Below are 16839 nucleotides of genomic sequence, written 5' to 3'. Positions count from 1 at the left end.
TTGTGATACAAGGCTCTTTATATGAAGTTTCATTCCTGTGGTTTTATCCATTCTTAAGAAGAAAAGAAAAAACTCATTCATCAGTGGAATGACTTCCTGGTAGGATGAATGACAATGATTTTTACCTAGCTTTGTAGGGGGTTCATAGAAATTATTAGCTAATGTTTGTGGAAATCAGATTTTAAGTTTTAGAAGGTATGCAAGCTGCAATTTTATTGTTCAGAAGAACAGATGGGCTTCACCTGTGAGAAATCACCATTCAACACTGAAACTAATGTTCTGCTAAAAATCAGAGTAGTATGTCTACATGTGCTGATGGGTTATGGCTCAATTACACTTTGCCTGGCATGACCTGAAATAAAAGTAACTTCCAGAAGCGTGCATGCAGTTTCACTGCTCAGAGAATGGTACCCATGCAAATAGCAGCCCTTCCCCGGCTGGATCAGAGTCTTAATCCAATTGAGGTACATTTCTTTGTCTCAGAGATGATGTCTGGGAAAGTGAAGGCCTGAAGGAAGAGGTTATACTTCTGATGTGCCATGTGATGTTATACTTAAGTGTGCGTCACACAGCAATTGCTAACACAGGTCACAGCTTCTGTTGAACAGGGTCTGCCAAGTGCTTTGAATATCAGATTTTGTGGTGGCAAGTTTTGTAATGAAAGCTGTATCAGTTGCACTCTGAACCGGCGGCACTCCTGCAGCTCCAGAAACTCAGGATTTCCAGTGCATTAACCAGTATATAACCTTGCCTTCTGCTATGCTAGCATGCCTTTGCAGAGCGGTACTACATTAGTGAACAAGGCTGAGCTTCAGAGATTCTGGGCCAGATTTTCATGTCCTCTGCCTTGTCATTTACTTCTTTGCAGAATTGGCATATTTCTGTTGGCACACTGATGGAGAATCGGTGTGCATGAAGGACTACACAATGTACATGGTGGACCATACAAAACAGAAGGAAGTGCCCTAAGATTCACCTAGCTTTGCCGCTACTTGCCACAGACTGCTTACTTTCTCATAAAATTAAAATAATTGTCTACTTTCTTTAAATCCCTAGCTGAAAAACCCTACAGAGGTGCTGCATGTCACTAACTACAAACACCTATGTGCATCTGCTTTGTTGCTGGCCAGTAAGTAAGAAGCTGTTGTTAATCAGCCAGCTTGATCACAGAGAGAAGCTTGGACAAAAAAAATCACATCCAAGCTCTTCTAATCCTGGCTTTGCCCTTGGGCTTGTGCCTGGGTGCTTTTATCAGGAGGTGTTCCATGGACGTTTTGCTGGCGTTTGCTGCTTCCAAATATCAAAGACTTTTCAGGCTTTTTCAAAACAATGCTTCTTGGCAGAATTAATTTGGTTATTGATCCCCAGCTTCCATTTATATGAAATGTAGGGGAGGCAAGCACAGACCTTTGAGGAAGCTGGCTGGCAAAGGGAGACAATGTTTCTTAGTCAGATTGCTCAGTTTGGAGCTGGGTAGACCTAATTCCTTCAACAGAAGTGTTTGCTCAGCTCTGCATGTGATAGCCAGACTGTGGCAGGAATGTCTTACTATTTCTTTCTCCTCTCTTTCCGGCGCAGATCGAAGAGGGAGGTAAAGCGGACTCCCTGCCTGCCAAGCTGCAGGCTGGTGATGAAGTGGTGAACATCAATGAGGTGGAACTGAGCAGCTCCAGGAGAGAGGCCATCTCCCTGGTTAAAGGGTCTTACAAGAAACTGAAGCTAGTCGTTCGCAGGTAGGCAATCTTCAACACTCCTTCCCTCCCTTTCTCCTGCCTGCAGGGTGTCACAGTCATTCTCCTTACATCTCCAGCTGGAAGCCTGTGGCTTGGCTTGATCTTGGCAAAAGCCTTGTTTTAAGAACATAGGCATGAGTCCAAGGGCAAATGTTTGTTCTTTTCAGCCAACTCTTCTATGACTCCTTTGTCACTGATACATCCAAGCATGTGTAATATTTATCCAAATCTCTTTTACTGCTCCCCTGCCACATGACAATCCAGGGTTCCTGTTCAGTGATTTACAAGCAGTCCTGTCTTCCTTCAAAGTGCTTAGGGCTCCCTGTGAAAGGGTGGCAGTTCTGTACATAGCTTTTCCCTCACTTGCTGCATGTTATCACTGTTGCTGTCACAGCAGAAAGATTTCCACTGGCCTGACCAAGATTTGGAGCTGCTTCGTGTTCTGCAGGTGAGTGATAGAGCGGCTGTGCTGACCAAGGGCAGTCTGACCAATATTGTATTCAAGATGTGATCTAGGGGGAAGAGCCACTTCATCTGCATCTTTTGAGAAACAGCCCCTGTGCCACCACCAAACGAGTGACTTCTCACATGTTCTATGTCGCCATTTTCCTGACTTTCAAAGGTCTTGTAGATGGTAGTGAGTAGTGATGCCAGCATGCTGTTTGATGGTGTGCTGAGCATAACTCAGTGAAGCAAATTGTGCTAATCCTCTTTGGTGACGTGAATAATAAATATGTTTGTCTTAGGGTGAGGACACAGAACTTGAATCTTGATGCACATTTTGAATCAGAGTTGTTAGGGTCTGCAGTCTGGGGTGGAGGTTTAAGACCTTAATAGAGGTTCTTCCTGTATTTTTACTGTGGGCATATGCAGTTTTTTCTGTGCCAGTTAGGTGATAGCTGGTATCACTTTATGGTGTGCTCTATCCTGAATTTCCACACTTAGCCAGAAAGCAATCTGGGTCAAGATCAGCACAGACCTGAGGAGTTGTCATTAGCCAAACAGATGGTGTCAGCTTGGGTCGCTAAGTTGAAACAACTAACATCTGAGCAATGATGTCCAGGTAGGGCAGGTATGATCAGCTCAGACACCCTCCTGCTCTCTGCAGTATATCTCGTGCTTTTGCTGGCCGTACTCTGTTGTTTACCTAAAGCACCTTTGGGTACTGGCAATGACCTTATGACAGATTCTGAATATTCATATACAGAACTATTAGATGGTTTGGGTAGCCATTGGGAGGATATTTGCAGAAGTAGTTTGTTGCAATTTGGGTGTTTTCCAGAAATAAATGGTTTTAAGGCCCATGTAGATTGTAGTCCACCTGTATTGACTATACAAAATGTTTAAATCAAACTAACTCAGCAAAATTGTGAAAATAGAATCCTTTGTCACAGTTTAATTTCATTTTGCCAAGATGAACTATTTGGTTCTATTTGGTGTAAGTTGAGAATTGGTTCTGGTGTTTGATCTGTCCACCTAAGAGGTAAAAAGAAAGGAAGGAGAAACAACGCCTGGAGCCCCATTGCTGTTGTCTCATCCCAAACTTCTTCCTCTCCACTTCACTGAAGTATTTTCATTAGCATCATTTCTCTGGTGGAGACTAAAACCTGCCTGTATTTTGAAAGGCCCCTTTGCAGCCTGCAAACTGGGAGAAGTACATTGGGAAGGTCAGTGCCTGTGTGTCTCAAACAGGACACTGACAGCAAATAAGCAGTCATGCTCTGCCTGGATATGTATGGACTCACATACACATATGTGCACACATGCATGTATATGTACCTATGTATGCATATATGTCTTTATACATAGAGAAATGATGTACTCAACATCAGCAGTGTCATAACCAGGCCTAAATTCAGCAGTTCTTAATATTTCCTTGGGAGATGCCTGAATCACAGGACCACATCTCTTAGAAAGCTTTAAGGCTTTCTTCAAACTAAAAGAGAAAATGAGCAACTTTTAAATTTCCTTGACTTTTCACATGCAGTAGGAATCATGAAAGACAGAGCGATCCCAATGGGCATTGATCACATGGTTGTTATTATAGTTGGTGAGTTACTGAAATAGGAGGTGTCCACCTCTGAAAAAATCAACAATCAGCAGTGCTTTCTGTTCTGAAATGACACTTCAGAGTGTAAAGTAATAGTATCTCTCTCCATTATTTTTAAGTTCCCAAGACCTTTTCACCTTTTCTTCTCCTTTTTAATGAGTATGCAAGGGTATTTGATGTTTTCCTGTTTTGGAATACCATAGTGAACTTGAAGAAAATTTGGTTTGGAGCCTTTCATGGTTTCATTTCATCACCACTAGAGAGATCAAGCATGTTAACTTCAAGAGGTATTACATTCACATATTATTCCCTTGCCAAGGTACTTCAAGCCCTTCGTGCACATTTAAAGCTCAGTGAGAATCCATAAACTTAGAACTGAAAAATTGCAATTAAGAGCTAAGAGCCCAGCCTTCAGTTCAGGTAATCTGACACAGTCCCAGCTGACTCTGCAGTGATGGCATGAAAGCAGCAAAAGAACAAAAATGTGAGGTCCTGACTGCTTTGTGGGAAGTGAGTCACAAGTTTTTCTGAATTCTCCCTGCCACCAAAAGTGGCAAGACTCAGCACTCTGCCTAGCTGGTGGCAAGGTAGAAGACAAAGATTTTGTCTCCAGTGCTAGAGGGAAATTGGATGAGAAGGGATAAAAGAAGGATCCCAGAGGAGAATGGTGAGACAGAGAAAAGCAGTGAGGGGAAAGTGAGTTTCTGCATTAAATAAACCCTTCCAATAGCATAAAATGAAATGAGGCAAGATGTGAAAGAAACAAATTAAGGAAATCAGCTCAGTACAGAACCTGAGCCACGTAGAGCCTTCATCTCACGTAGGGGGATGCTGCTGGGCAAGCAGCATATCCATGTGATAAAATGTGAACAAAGGTTTGCAAGCCAGACTTGAGGTGAAGCCACAGCACTGAGGATGTGCAGATTATCTTTACCCTAAATGTTAATTAAGACTGGTAAAGGAAGCACTTGTGTGCTTCCCTTTTGGGATTGGTGTTTGTTGTGTTGGCAAGAAGGTGATGTTTTGCAGTACTACATCATCTGAAAATAAATTATTTTTGGAGTGCTTGAGATGTTGATCTTTGTAAATTGGTCATAATGGTCTAATTGAGGTGGATTAAGGTTGCTTGCTGCAAATACCAGCAGTCTGAAAACTGACTGACCAGTCATTTGTGACCTGAATTTTTAGTCTCTGATTTCAGTATTTCATGAGAGGTCTTGCTTAAGGAGTGACACAAACTTACACTGACACAGACTTTACCCCTTAAAAGCCACAGGCAAACAATAGCAAAGTCTGCTTGGTGTATGTGGTTTTGGTCCTTTCCAAAGCATATTCAAGGTCAGCATGTTTTTGAGGTGTGATTCATTGTTTTTCAAATTAAAACCTCAGAAGCTTTCTATAGCAGTGTGATGGTGACACCAGACATCACAATGGACTGAAAGTGCAGATTTTTTTATTCAGATGTATTGCAGTGAGACCATCAAACAGAGGACCAACAAAATACATTTGACCCCCCTCCACACACTTGTGTAGCCCACACAGCATACTCAGATTGCTATTTAGTCTTGGGTTTTATTTTAGGACAAAGGTAAGCTTTTAGTACCAGTGGCAGCAGAGTGAGCCTCTAATTGTGTTACTAAGCAAAAATCAGTGTTACAACACCTTGCTAGGTCTGTAAACACACTGATGCAATGATGTGTTATTTCCTTTGAAATGTCATCTGCAAAGCTCCTGATGCGTCATTGTCACTCTTCATCAGCCTGTTATTGATCAGTTTAACAGAGGAAAAGAGTGGGAACAGTTTTAATGAAAGGATTATGAAGGGAAAATTGGGTAAAAGTCAATATGAGAGGAAAGACTGAAATAAGCAGAGATGAGAAAAATTACCTTTCTCACAAGGATACTTAACAAATATCAACGGTTATAAACAAATAAACAGTACCAGAGTAGTTAGTACATAAGACTATAGTCTGCCTTTCATTCCTGTGCAAACGTCCTGGGGAGTTCAGGGAGGAACTTGTAGTAGGAGAGACACGTAAAGTAGTGAATTTATATGCTTTCAGCTTCCTTGTTTGTAGACTTAGAGTAGGTCAGAGACAGATAATGACCAAATGAACCCTAGTGTTAATTAAGTACTCTGTCTATTGCCTAAGATAATGCTTATTTGGGAGATAACTGTTAAATGATATTTCATAGATGCTCTCTAGCTGCATTTGCTTTGTCTCATCCTCACCTCAGGAGCCCTGAGTGGCAGTTTTCAGATGTTCAGCTTTTTCTGCTTCTTTAGCAGGGCTGCTCATGCTAAACTTGTTTAAAAGGCTGTTCTTAAAGCGAGTCCCTTTCTTCCTGCCCATTCCTTGCTACCTCCCTGCACTTGTTTTGCCTGTTCATTTCTAGGACAATAGACTGAGCCACATGTGTATTTGTTCATTGCTGTAGACCTCAGGTCTGCAACTGGTGTGCTATGAGGAGGCTTGCTGATACTTCACACTTCTTTGTGCTGAAGCCAGAATAAGCTGGAGTAAGAGCTACTCTGCATCTCAGGGAATTACAAAGCCTTACTGAGTGTACCTTAGGTGCACTTTCCAGTCCCTGCTGAGTTATGATTTCCTGCCTCATATACCTTGCTGCTTGTATCTTTTGTATGCTTGCCACTGGCAAGGTGGATTTAGCTTGGTGGTCTGTTCCAGTCCTTTTTCTGCTCCCTGATTCTGAAGACATTTATAATTGTGCAACAAAATACCTGTTTTCTCCTTGCCTGCTTTTAAATACAGGGTTTTTCAGGACACTTTTGTCTGCTGGCACAGAAGAAAGCACATTCATTTTGTTCTGATATATTTCACACTTGAGCATTCAGTCCTGCTAGCCAGATCAAATTGCCACAGGTAAACAGAGTGAGGGGAACAACCTTTAAAATTATCACTGTGTATAGAGACAAACAAATATCGCTTCACTGGCGACAGACTATGGGAGTGAGCCAAGAAGTTAGGTCCTTGGAAGAGAGGTCTCCACAAGTATTTCCTGTGATAGTCTTCAGCATGTCTCTGTCACTGCTGGTAACAAACGTCTCTGAGTATAAGCAAAACCAGTTCCATCAAGCCATAGGCTGATGCTGGGGAGGTCTTTTTGCTCAGGGTTTGCCAATTTGGGAACAGTAGGTGTGAATCACTATGAGGAACTGGAGAGACCAGTTTGTTTAATGGTGTAGCAGGGGCTTGCCTGCAGTCCTCAGCAAACTACCTTAGATAGTTTTTGATACTCAGTTGATCTTTAACCAGCTGGAGGAGACTCAGTGTTTAAAAACTAAAGCTACAAGCCACAGAAATAAAGCTTAGCTGTTTAATTGTGAAAGACGGGTTATTTTTTCCAATTTGTTTTTTTCTTTCACTTCCTCTCCACTTTCAGTATCTAAGCAGTGTTGGGTGCAATTAAAAAAAGACCCAGGCCTTTTCAGTGGTATCATTTCAATGAAATTGTGTTGTGCATGCTTGTATCGGCTGAAGATAACGCTCAAAATGTGGGCATTGCCTTGTCTGCTTTACAGCAACCACAGTGGCCTACAGCAGTTGCCAAAAATAGACTTTTCCACAGGTCAGTAAGCAAGAATGGCTAGAATGGCTGTCAGAGCGTCACACTGTTTACATAGTTTTTACATTCAACGTGTTCGTAACAGCAGCAATTAGATCACTGAGGCATGATGGCAAATGTAGCTGTTCTGCGAATATCATGCTGAAGGGAACGACAGTCAACAGGGACAACAGCTCTCAGATGCCCTTTCTAACACAAACACTGTTTGAACTAAGGCCTTCTACAAGCCATTCCCTTAGAGTTGCTGTGGCATTCACTGTTGCCTGGTGCAGAGGGCAGAGGTGAAAACATGAAGTCATTCTTGTTGAGACGACAGTATGTTGTGAAGTGAGCTTGCCACGGGCAGTTTGGTCCATATTCTTGCTGGGTGTAAAGCAGCTCCGTTAACTTGAATGGAGTTCAGATGAGTTACCTCAGGTCAGAATTTGGTCCTTTGATTCTTTAAACTCTTGGATCCAGTGTCACTCTTGGTTAATGAATGCAAAGCTCTATTAAAATTTGCTAGTGGAACAACAAGCAAAAATTTTATGCCTAGAACTACCAGGGCTTTAGGACCTTACACTGTACATGCTGACGTGCAGGAGTCCTGCAGAGCACTTCTTCTGCAGTGTTGTTTTTAGGGTTCAGGCCAGCACATAGGTTCTGGCTTGGGATGTGAGGTGCTCTGATGGTGACGTTTGCCTTTGCAGAGCCAGTGAGATTGCATGAAGTATGAATCTTGTAAGAGCTGTGGTTTACAGAAAAACTGCATGCCTCCAAAACGCGAAACGTGTGTTCTTAGCATGTGTCAAATCACACAGATACAACTGACCATAGAAAGCCTGTTCAAGTATTATTTATGTAGCTATATACAATATTACATCAAAGATAAAGTACATTCAGTTTCTATAGCATATAGCTGCCCTAACATCTTCTTGCACTCTTGAGGCTCAAGGCACACAAGCTTAGTGCTTCTGAGACCACCTCACCCCTCAGCCTTGTTCTTCTCCAAAGCTGCCCATGAGCGAATCCTCTGCTCATACAAATAAGCAGTAGTTTGAATGAGGATCTAATGTTTTGGGCTTGGTGCTTGTTGTCACCATCAAGATAGATACTGCAATTAAAGTACGTGGCTGCCACGGCTCCTGATGCCTACTAACAACTTTACGAACAGCTTTACCTGTCCCAAGGGTGTAAGTTTGTCCAGTTCTCATAGTATGTTTTATGTAGAGGGGAGGACATGTGACTGTATCATCTCTCTTTCTGGGGCAGCTCTGTAGTGAGGCATAATTAAACAAAGAGATACAAACATAGCAAGGATCAGTATTCACAGCAGTTGATTTTCTGTTTTCAGTGTTAGTGGTTGGTGGTGGTTTGTGTCTGCCTCAAGCTTAGCAGTGCCTTCGATTCTTTTCCATCTCAAAGAACCTTAGGCTAAAAATACAAGTCAAATAAAGAAGGAGCAGGGATAGAAAACATTATCCTCATTTTCCTGTTGTGCTAAAAACTGTGCAAAAAGAAAGGATTAAGCTTATCCTTGGCTATAACCATAATCTGTGTGTTTGTTTTCATGCTTCCCTACAGATTCCCTACATTACTTGGGCTATTCAGCTTATTCTCTTGGCACATCCCTGTCCCTGGGCCCCCTTGCCTGAATGATAAGACCTGGGGGAGATGCTGGGATAAGTATGATACAGCCCTGAGACCGGGAGTGTCAAAGGGAAGCTGGATAATTCAGGTGCTGAACAAACTGAGAATTCACCCAAAGATACACCTTCTGAAAACACCATTCCTGTGGCAGACAAAAACCTGCTGCTAAGTGCCAGGGGCTGTCTCATGCTTATGTAGTCACTGCACTGCAAAATGCTGGGGCTGGGAGGACATTGGACATGTGGGTATATTTGTTCTGCTCTTATCCTCTTCTTGACATGTCTGCTTTCAGGTGCTACAGGGCTACTTGGGTCTCTGTTCTGCCACAGCATGGCCAGTGTTATGTTTTCCAACAAATCTGGTTCTAATCAACTCATTAAAAGACCTCTGTGGCAAGATCAGGAATTAAACCCAGATATCCTGAATACTTAAACCTATGTCATAGCTACAAAGCTGTTCTTATTTTGGCACCAAATTGGCTATAACTAAGGCTTTAACAAACAAACAAAAAAAAAAAAAAAAAAAAAAAAAAAAAAGAAAAAGGTCTTTTACTTTCCACTCTACCTGATAAATGACCCTATCGAAGTGTTGAAGTGTGGGAGGAAGATGTCAGTCGTACTGACATCTGACACTCAGAGCCGATTCAGACCCATGGAAATTGGTGGAAAAATTCCCACAGACTCAAAAAGGCTTTGGCTTAGACCCTCACTGAGCAGTGATTTCCCTCATTGACGAGGAGAAAATGGGCCATTCCTAGGGAGAGGGGAAGCTGCTGGCATTTTTACAAAAAGACAAGTGCCAACACAATTCTTCAAAGAACTCTGTGGACTAATCCTTTCCTCTTATGACACTAATGTAATTTTGTGTCGTATTTGACAGTGTGCCAAAAAATTGCATCAAATAAATCCAAGTTTTGTGAATGAAATTAATTAGGATAGGCATTGGCTCATACCCCACTCTGTAGCAGTGCAGGAACGTGTTTCCAAAGAGCTGCTATGTGGTGGAGTTATTTTTTGTTCAGTGATGATGACTGGGGGAATGGGAGAAAGGAAGGTTTCGTGCTTATGGAATTTTTAAGACTGACAGCTTGAGAGGCCAAAGCTGGCATTAATGCTGGTAGAGGACTGGCAGGGTGGTCTTGTGACTTAGCGCTGTTCTACATTTGGTTGTGAACTCCTCCACAGCTTTCCAGTGTGTCCTTGGTCATATGTCCTTGTTTCTGAGCTCTCCGTCTGCCATGTGTCACTGATGTTCTGTTGTGTGAGACCTTGGAGCAGGGAGAGGGTCTTTTAAAGGACATCTTTTTAACACTAAAAAAATGAGCCTTCTGTTGGAGTCTTGCATGAGGAGACAGCTCCTCAGCTGATGCAAATAGGCGCAACTGGCCAAACCCCACCAGGGTCCTGACCTGTTGTTTGTACAGTATTTCCGAGGTCTGCACAGCCTGTTCCCAGGTAAGTAAAGGCTTTTTTTCTGTTGTGTGTTTGTTAAATCTTTAACTGTCTCAAGTATCAGTATTTTCATTAGAGGAGTTTTCTGTGCGTTCATCAAAATGTTTGCAGTTCCTATCTCATTAGGAAGGGTTGATGAGAAACATGGGGCAGACATCTAAGAGGTGAACAGAATTCAATTTTGAAATCACTGGCAACAGGCTTGCTGTGTAGGATTTAATTAGCTACAGGTTAGGACTGCCAGGCTTTTAGGAGATTTCCCACATTGAGTAATAAATGTGAAGAAGATCTAGATACAGTTTTTGAAAAAAAGGTTTAGGCCACTGATGAAGACAGTGGGAAAATGCCTTGGAAAAAAAAATGCCCCCCATGTTAAATGTGTCATTATGTGGGACATTAAAGACTGGCCCCTCACCTGAAACTGCATTAGAAACACAGCAATTTTTAGCCACCGCCACTGCATTAGCTGCTTCTTTCACTGAGTGCATTTGAATTAGTTTGCCTTCTTCAGGCAATAATCAAACTGGGGTTTGATTTGTCAGAAAGTGACACTGGAAAAGCTGAGAAATCACTGCCAGCACTGTACAAAGTGCTTTTTAGGGTGTGAATCTCCTTCTTTTGGAATTTCCTGAGGATTAAGTTGGAGCTGGATCAGATCACGATAGTATGAAAACTTGAACAAACAAGCATGTGTTCTCTGACTGATCTGTGCCTCACTCCTCTCTCTGTGATTGTGTCTAGGCTGACCTTTAGTCAATAGGGCAAATACCTGGACTTGCGTGAGATTCTGGTTGCCTGCACAGGTGCAAAGGACTGCAGGATGACAGCTTCACAGGGTGACTGACTGCAGGTGGAGAACTGAGAATAACTGAATTTCATCACCTTTATTGTAAGAAGCTGCAGTTGCATAGCTTTAATTTCAAGAGCTGACTATAAATATTGATTCATAAGGCATTTGTTAGTTGTGTGGCATTGATACATGCTGATGTATGCATATCCGTAGCCGGGTTAAATATTTATTTTGCTCAGCTACACCAGTTACCCAGGAATATAAAACAGTTTCCCAAAAACTTTTCAGTTTTTCCTTCTTGATCCAAGGTTTCCTCTGAAAGGGTGGTGAGGTCAGATAAGGCTAATAAACACAAACCTAATCCTACTGATAGAACCGAGTTTGCCTGGATTTACTTCAGTAAAACAGATGTTAGTGTGTAGTGGTAGCTGTAACTACTTTACATTTTTTCATTAACGGACTTGTATGGGTCACCCAAATCCCTTGGTATTATTTCTCCCTTGTGGCTAAATAAATGGAATATCTCAGTCAAAAGAATAATGAAGAGCAGAAACTGCACAGACAGTATCAAATTGTCTTTTATATGCACAAATCTTCCTGTTTGTAGCAAAAGGCAGCCTAACTCACTCTCACAAATGCAGGTGGACAAAGAGTATTCACATGTATGCACCTGGCTAAAACACTGGCTATACCAATAGCTCCAGAACATTTTTTTTTTCCAGTACCCCTTTCTTCAGCTTTCTGTCTGCTTTGACTTTTGCATTAGGAGGGAGGTAAGGTTGGTTTTCAGTACATGTATGTAAAATATTTTCATGTAGGTTAAACCTACGTAAGTAGACCATAACTTCTTATTTTTTTCTACTGAAGAATGTCTAAACTAATTAAAATCAGAAATAATGGTAAATAATACATCTTTCAGAAGCTGAAAAGAGCCAGTTAGCTCAGACTTAACCCTTAGTCTTCTGTGTTTACCAGGCTTTTAAAAATTACTGCTGTTCTGAAGCGAAATTGCAAGAGATGAATGGAGGCAGTCAGTGCCATTCTTTGTCTTGGGCAGACTGGAAACTCCTCCCGTGTGCTGGTGTTTGGCCTGGGGCATTGGGTTCAGTTTGTCCTGCTGACAGGTATTTTTATGTGGCATTGCTCCTTATACTCACTTCCCTTATAAAAGGGAGGTAACAGCTTTCCTGCCTGTAGGGTATCCGGAAGTTAACTGCATTGAAGAGGATGATGCTTTCATACTCTTGAAGTAAAGGGGATATTGAAGTGGAGAAAGTGTGGTAAAAATTATGGGTGAAATTGTGAATGATGTATGTTTTGGCCGAACAGCCTGACTGGGGAAAAAAAATATTTATGGTAAAATAGATGTGAAATTGAGTGTTCAGTTTGGCCTGTAATGTAACAATTTGTTCCCCATAGGAAAAGCATGTTAATCGAATATATGCAACTTACATTTAATGTCTGTTTTCAGCATTCTTTTGGATGTTAAAGCAGCCTGGCTGGGTAGAGGGTACCTGAACCTCCCTGGCTGCATCAGGCTGATGTCCTCTGTATCAGGATGGGTCCAATGTGTTGAGGGCCATGTACTTCTCTGTGGTATTTCCATGGACTTTCGACAGAGCCATGTGTCCACAGCCTTCTGGTGTCTCAGGGCTCAGGCCTGGTGCCTTGACACAGGAGAAGAGGCAATGCAACTCGCAGACGATGGTTGGCAGAAGGGAATCGTTGTGGGCATGTTTTTCAACCCTGAACCTGCAGTCAGATTGCTATCCCTAGCTTACAGGCCAGTGAGCAACAGAGACCAACGTCCCTGCTGTACCTCTCCTCCAGTGTTGGTTTGTATTCCCCACCCTTTCTCGCAATTACATTTTTCAAATGAAATTTGAGTGGTGAATTTTGAGAGAAAGAGTAAATAATTCGTGGCTGGCTGAAAACACTTATTTATTGAACATGGTTTCTTTTCTCTCCCCCCAAAGCCCAGTGTTAATTACAAGAGGGGGCCAACCCCTAGCCTGCGGGGAGCCAGGACAGAGCTGACTGGCACTTTCACTCCGCAGATTTCCCCTTTGCTCATGGTCTCTGCTCCCGTCTGTCAGGCCTGCTGACGACTGCTTGGGAGGAGGGCAGTAATCTGAGCTGCCTCTGCTGAGCAAACCTCCTGCTTTTTACTGCGGGATTAGTCCCGAGGTGCCTCTGTGCACAGCACCTGTATCCGCAACTTGTTATCTTAATTGCTATGCTCCTGTTTCTCCACTTTCCAAGGCAGTAGTGCCGTTCCCTCCTGTGAGGACTGCACTCACCAAATGGCAGGCTGCCTCCGTCGCAAGGATGGGAATACCTGAGACTTGGGCTGGTGTCTCAGAAGGTAAGCAGCCTCTCAACAGCTACAGCAAAGCAGGCTGGGCAGGGCTTCGTGCCTGTGGAGGCACCAGGACCTCGCGGTAGGGCTTTGGGAGAGGGAGGACAGGAGTCTAAAGGACCCTGTTGGTCCTGAACGTCACGAGCATCATAAACTTCAGAGCAAATAAGTGTTCAGGCAGTGCATGGCGGATTTTTCAGCTGCTGTTGTAAGCAAGCTTGCAGCAAACGGGGAGCCAGTGCTGTGCTGCTGTTCAAGTTCTGTCACTGTGAAGCTGTTGAGCAGTGTAAGCAAATCTATTAGGCTTTAAGCTAGAAAGGTGCCAGAAGTTCATAGGAGAGGTGAACTTCAGAGACCCTCCGGAGTTGTACAGCATGTTAAGGCCGTTCCCTCCCTTGGTGTCAAAGGGTGCTAATAATGCCATGCACTTGGGATGCTGAGTCTTGTGAGTGGAGAATCTTACTCACGTACACATAATGATCTGTCGACTGCATTTTACGATTTTATAGTCTGGAAGAGTCTCTCTCTGCTCAAGTTAAGTGGCACTTTTTTTGGTCTTCACCTTTTTAAAGTCAAGAGTTGTTAAAAGTGGGTGTCAAATCAAGCCAACACTTTGTGTCAATGTTTAATACAGATGGGCTAGCCGTACAGTATGGGATATATTCTTGTTTGATTAACACGGTAATATTGCAGATACCAGGAAGAGAAGATGAAAGAGGCTGATTCTTAAGAGATTGCAGTCAGTATAGCTCCAGTATGAGCCAGCACAAATTTATATTCGTTGAAGACCTGTCGTATATTATACACACACCTATATGCCCTTTTGGATTGGTTGTGAATCATAAAACTAAGTTCGTTGAACTTTGATTTTGATTATTTCCTGAGGGATTAACTCCTTTAGTAAACCCGTTAACTAATCGTTAAACTCATTACCTGCTTCATTGCTATTAGGATATCTTTAACTCCAGGTTTGTTTGGGGAGCTGTCAGCTACAGTCCTTGAAGCACCCCACTGGCTTCTCACAAGCCAGCTGTCCCATCTGAGGAAGACATGCGCACAGTGGGTGTTTGTATGTTCCTGCCTGCATACGTTTGCCTGCTGTCAGGAGCATACATTTGCTTAAGTACATGCCATCAAGGGCAAAACTAGTTGGTATGTGAGTAGCCATAGAGATTCCTGAGGCAGTGGAGCTGACAGAGGTCCACAGCATGTAGGAAGAGGCTGGTTTACAGCACAGATCCCACCACCCTGAGGCATGCCCTGATGCCTGCACAGGTAGGCATGTTCCCAGGCTGCAGTAATGCGAGGAACCTGTTGTCCTTTGCTGAAGGATCCATGTATGTAGACTGCAAGGCGGCAGGGAGCTCTGCAAAGGATGGGTCAGTTTTTCCCCACTTTCATCTCTTGCGTGCTGTGACTCTCTCCTGAGGGGAACTGCAGGCAGGCAGTATCACAAACAAAGCGTTCAGCTATAAATTAGTGTGGACAGTCATGCAGGGGCAAAGGATTAGCTTGGGTCCTAATCCACTACCTGCTTGAGTGATTTGACGTCTCCTGTGGTCTTCATATCAGGTTGTAGGTGAGCCAGACGTATATTTCTTCTCTGTTCCTGGGATCAATTTAAGCAGAGATTCAATGCTCTGTAGTATATAATGTGGGGAAAGGTGATGTACGTAGTATCTGAAATTTGAACAGATGCCTGAATGAAAAACATATGGTAGTCACCTCTCCTTCAAGTGAATTGAAAAAATCATCTAGGGGTGATGTAACTGCTTTCTCTGGTCTGTTTTACAGTATCTTAAAGATGAGTCTTTCTGAAGCCTTCAAAGGGTTAAAGGCAATACGTCACAGAAACCCAAGTGGCTGAAGAAATACCATATATTAACATTTACCTCAATTGCCAAAGCTTGGACGTTTCTTTCTGCTTTTAGAAATCACAGCCTGCGGGGACCATTTAACAATAAATCGTAGCAACTTGGCTGTTATAGGGCAACCCATGTGCATAGGCACTTCAGGGCTGTGCCAGCATCTCCTTTGTTCAATAAAAGTAACAGCAGGAATTTGATTAAAGACAGATAGAAAAGAGGGGGAGAGAGAGGGCAAAGCATAGGAAAGCTTAAAGAAAGAAAGAGCCACCTGGAAACTTCATTCCTCCTTTATTTCTAACTTAAGCTCATAAATACCAAATCTAAACCATTGTGTGTGTGAGAGGGAGGGAAAATTTCCTGCATGCCTGCACAGAAAAGCCTGCACATGCAGTCGCATGAACCGACTTTTAGCAAAAGTCATACTCTTCTCAAACTTAGTGCTTGTGCCTTGTCTGCATCAGAAGAAAAATGAACCATAAAAAAACTTTATCCCCTGGTGCTTTGGAAGAACAACATTTGGGAGGGTCAGGCAAGTCACAGCCATAAAGAAGAGTGGCAAAGGATTTTGGATGAACCTGCTGATGAGCAGTGAGCACATTTCCCAGGCTGCCTTAGAGCAGCCCTGCAGCTCAGCACAATGCAAATGGCCAGCTGCACACGTCCAGTACCGCTCTTCATGGTTAGCCTACAGCATCTGCCGCTTTGTATCCATCGTTGTAACACACTCCCTGCCACCCACCCCACGCCCCCCACCAAAAAAGAAAAAAACAGTGACTCGAGCAGCCAAATGCAAATAAGCCCCAAAGAGCCCTCTTATGCATGATCAGTAAGCAACAGGCAAAGCACATTCAAATTCCTTGCTGCAGAGCCAACATGACAGTTGTTTGGGTTTAGGAGACCAGAATGGTATGATTAAGTGTCGGGAGTGATGACGGATTGACTTTTCTTTAGCATGGCTGTGCCTTGGGAGTGGGAAGGCTTTGCTGTGCAGTCGAAGGCACACTTTGGTTCTCAGGCAGGATTTTGTAAAGCACGGAGAGGAAGGCTGAGCCTGTGAACTCCTCCCCAGTGGGGACATCTCAACAGGGTTTTACGTGTTCTGGGAGCTCTTGCAGGTAATCTTGCCCTGCATTAGACTAGATGGAGCAGCAAAGCAGAATGCTGTACCTGCAGCTCATTGCTGCTTCTGCTGTCTCTCTTCTATGCACCTGGACATCTCTGTGACTTAAATCATGCCTCTCCCCACTTGGTACTTTTCTTGCTCCATCTATACGTTGTTTTCCCTCTCCACACTTTCTCTCACACTTACCAGCTGTTAATAGCACCTGTGAGACAGTGAATCCCTTCTGGCAGTGACCTCAGCTCTGGACT

The 16839-nt window shown here is 43.1% G+C and overlaps 1 protein-coding gene across 1 annotated transcript in view; it reads left to right on the top strand.

Annotated features, from left to right (window-relative positions):
- Positions 1-1549: 1549 nt before the first annotated feature.
- SHROOM3 (shroom family member 3) overlaps positions 1550-16839 on the top strand; it is a 115861-nt gene continuing 100571 nt past the window's right edge. Inside the window, exon 1 of the mRNA XM_080408015.1 lies at positions 1550-1733. The gene's annotated coding sequence lies outside the window, so the exon portion shown is untranslated. The remainder of the gene's footprint in view (positions 1734-16839) is intronic.

Source organism: Falco punctatus, assembly GCF_963210335.1.
Source record: "Falco punctatus genome assembly, chromosome: 1".
NCBI lineage: Eukaryota > Metazoa > Chordata > Aves > Falconiformes > Falconidae > Falco > Falco punctatus.
The sequence above is the reverse complement of the archived record's forward strand: the minus strand, read 5'-3'. Positions and strand labels throughout refer to the sequence as shown.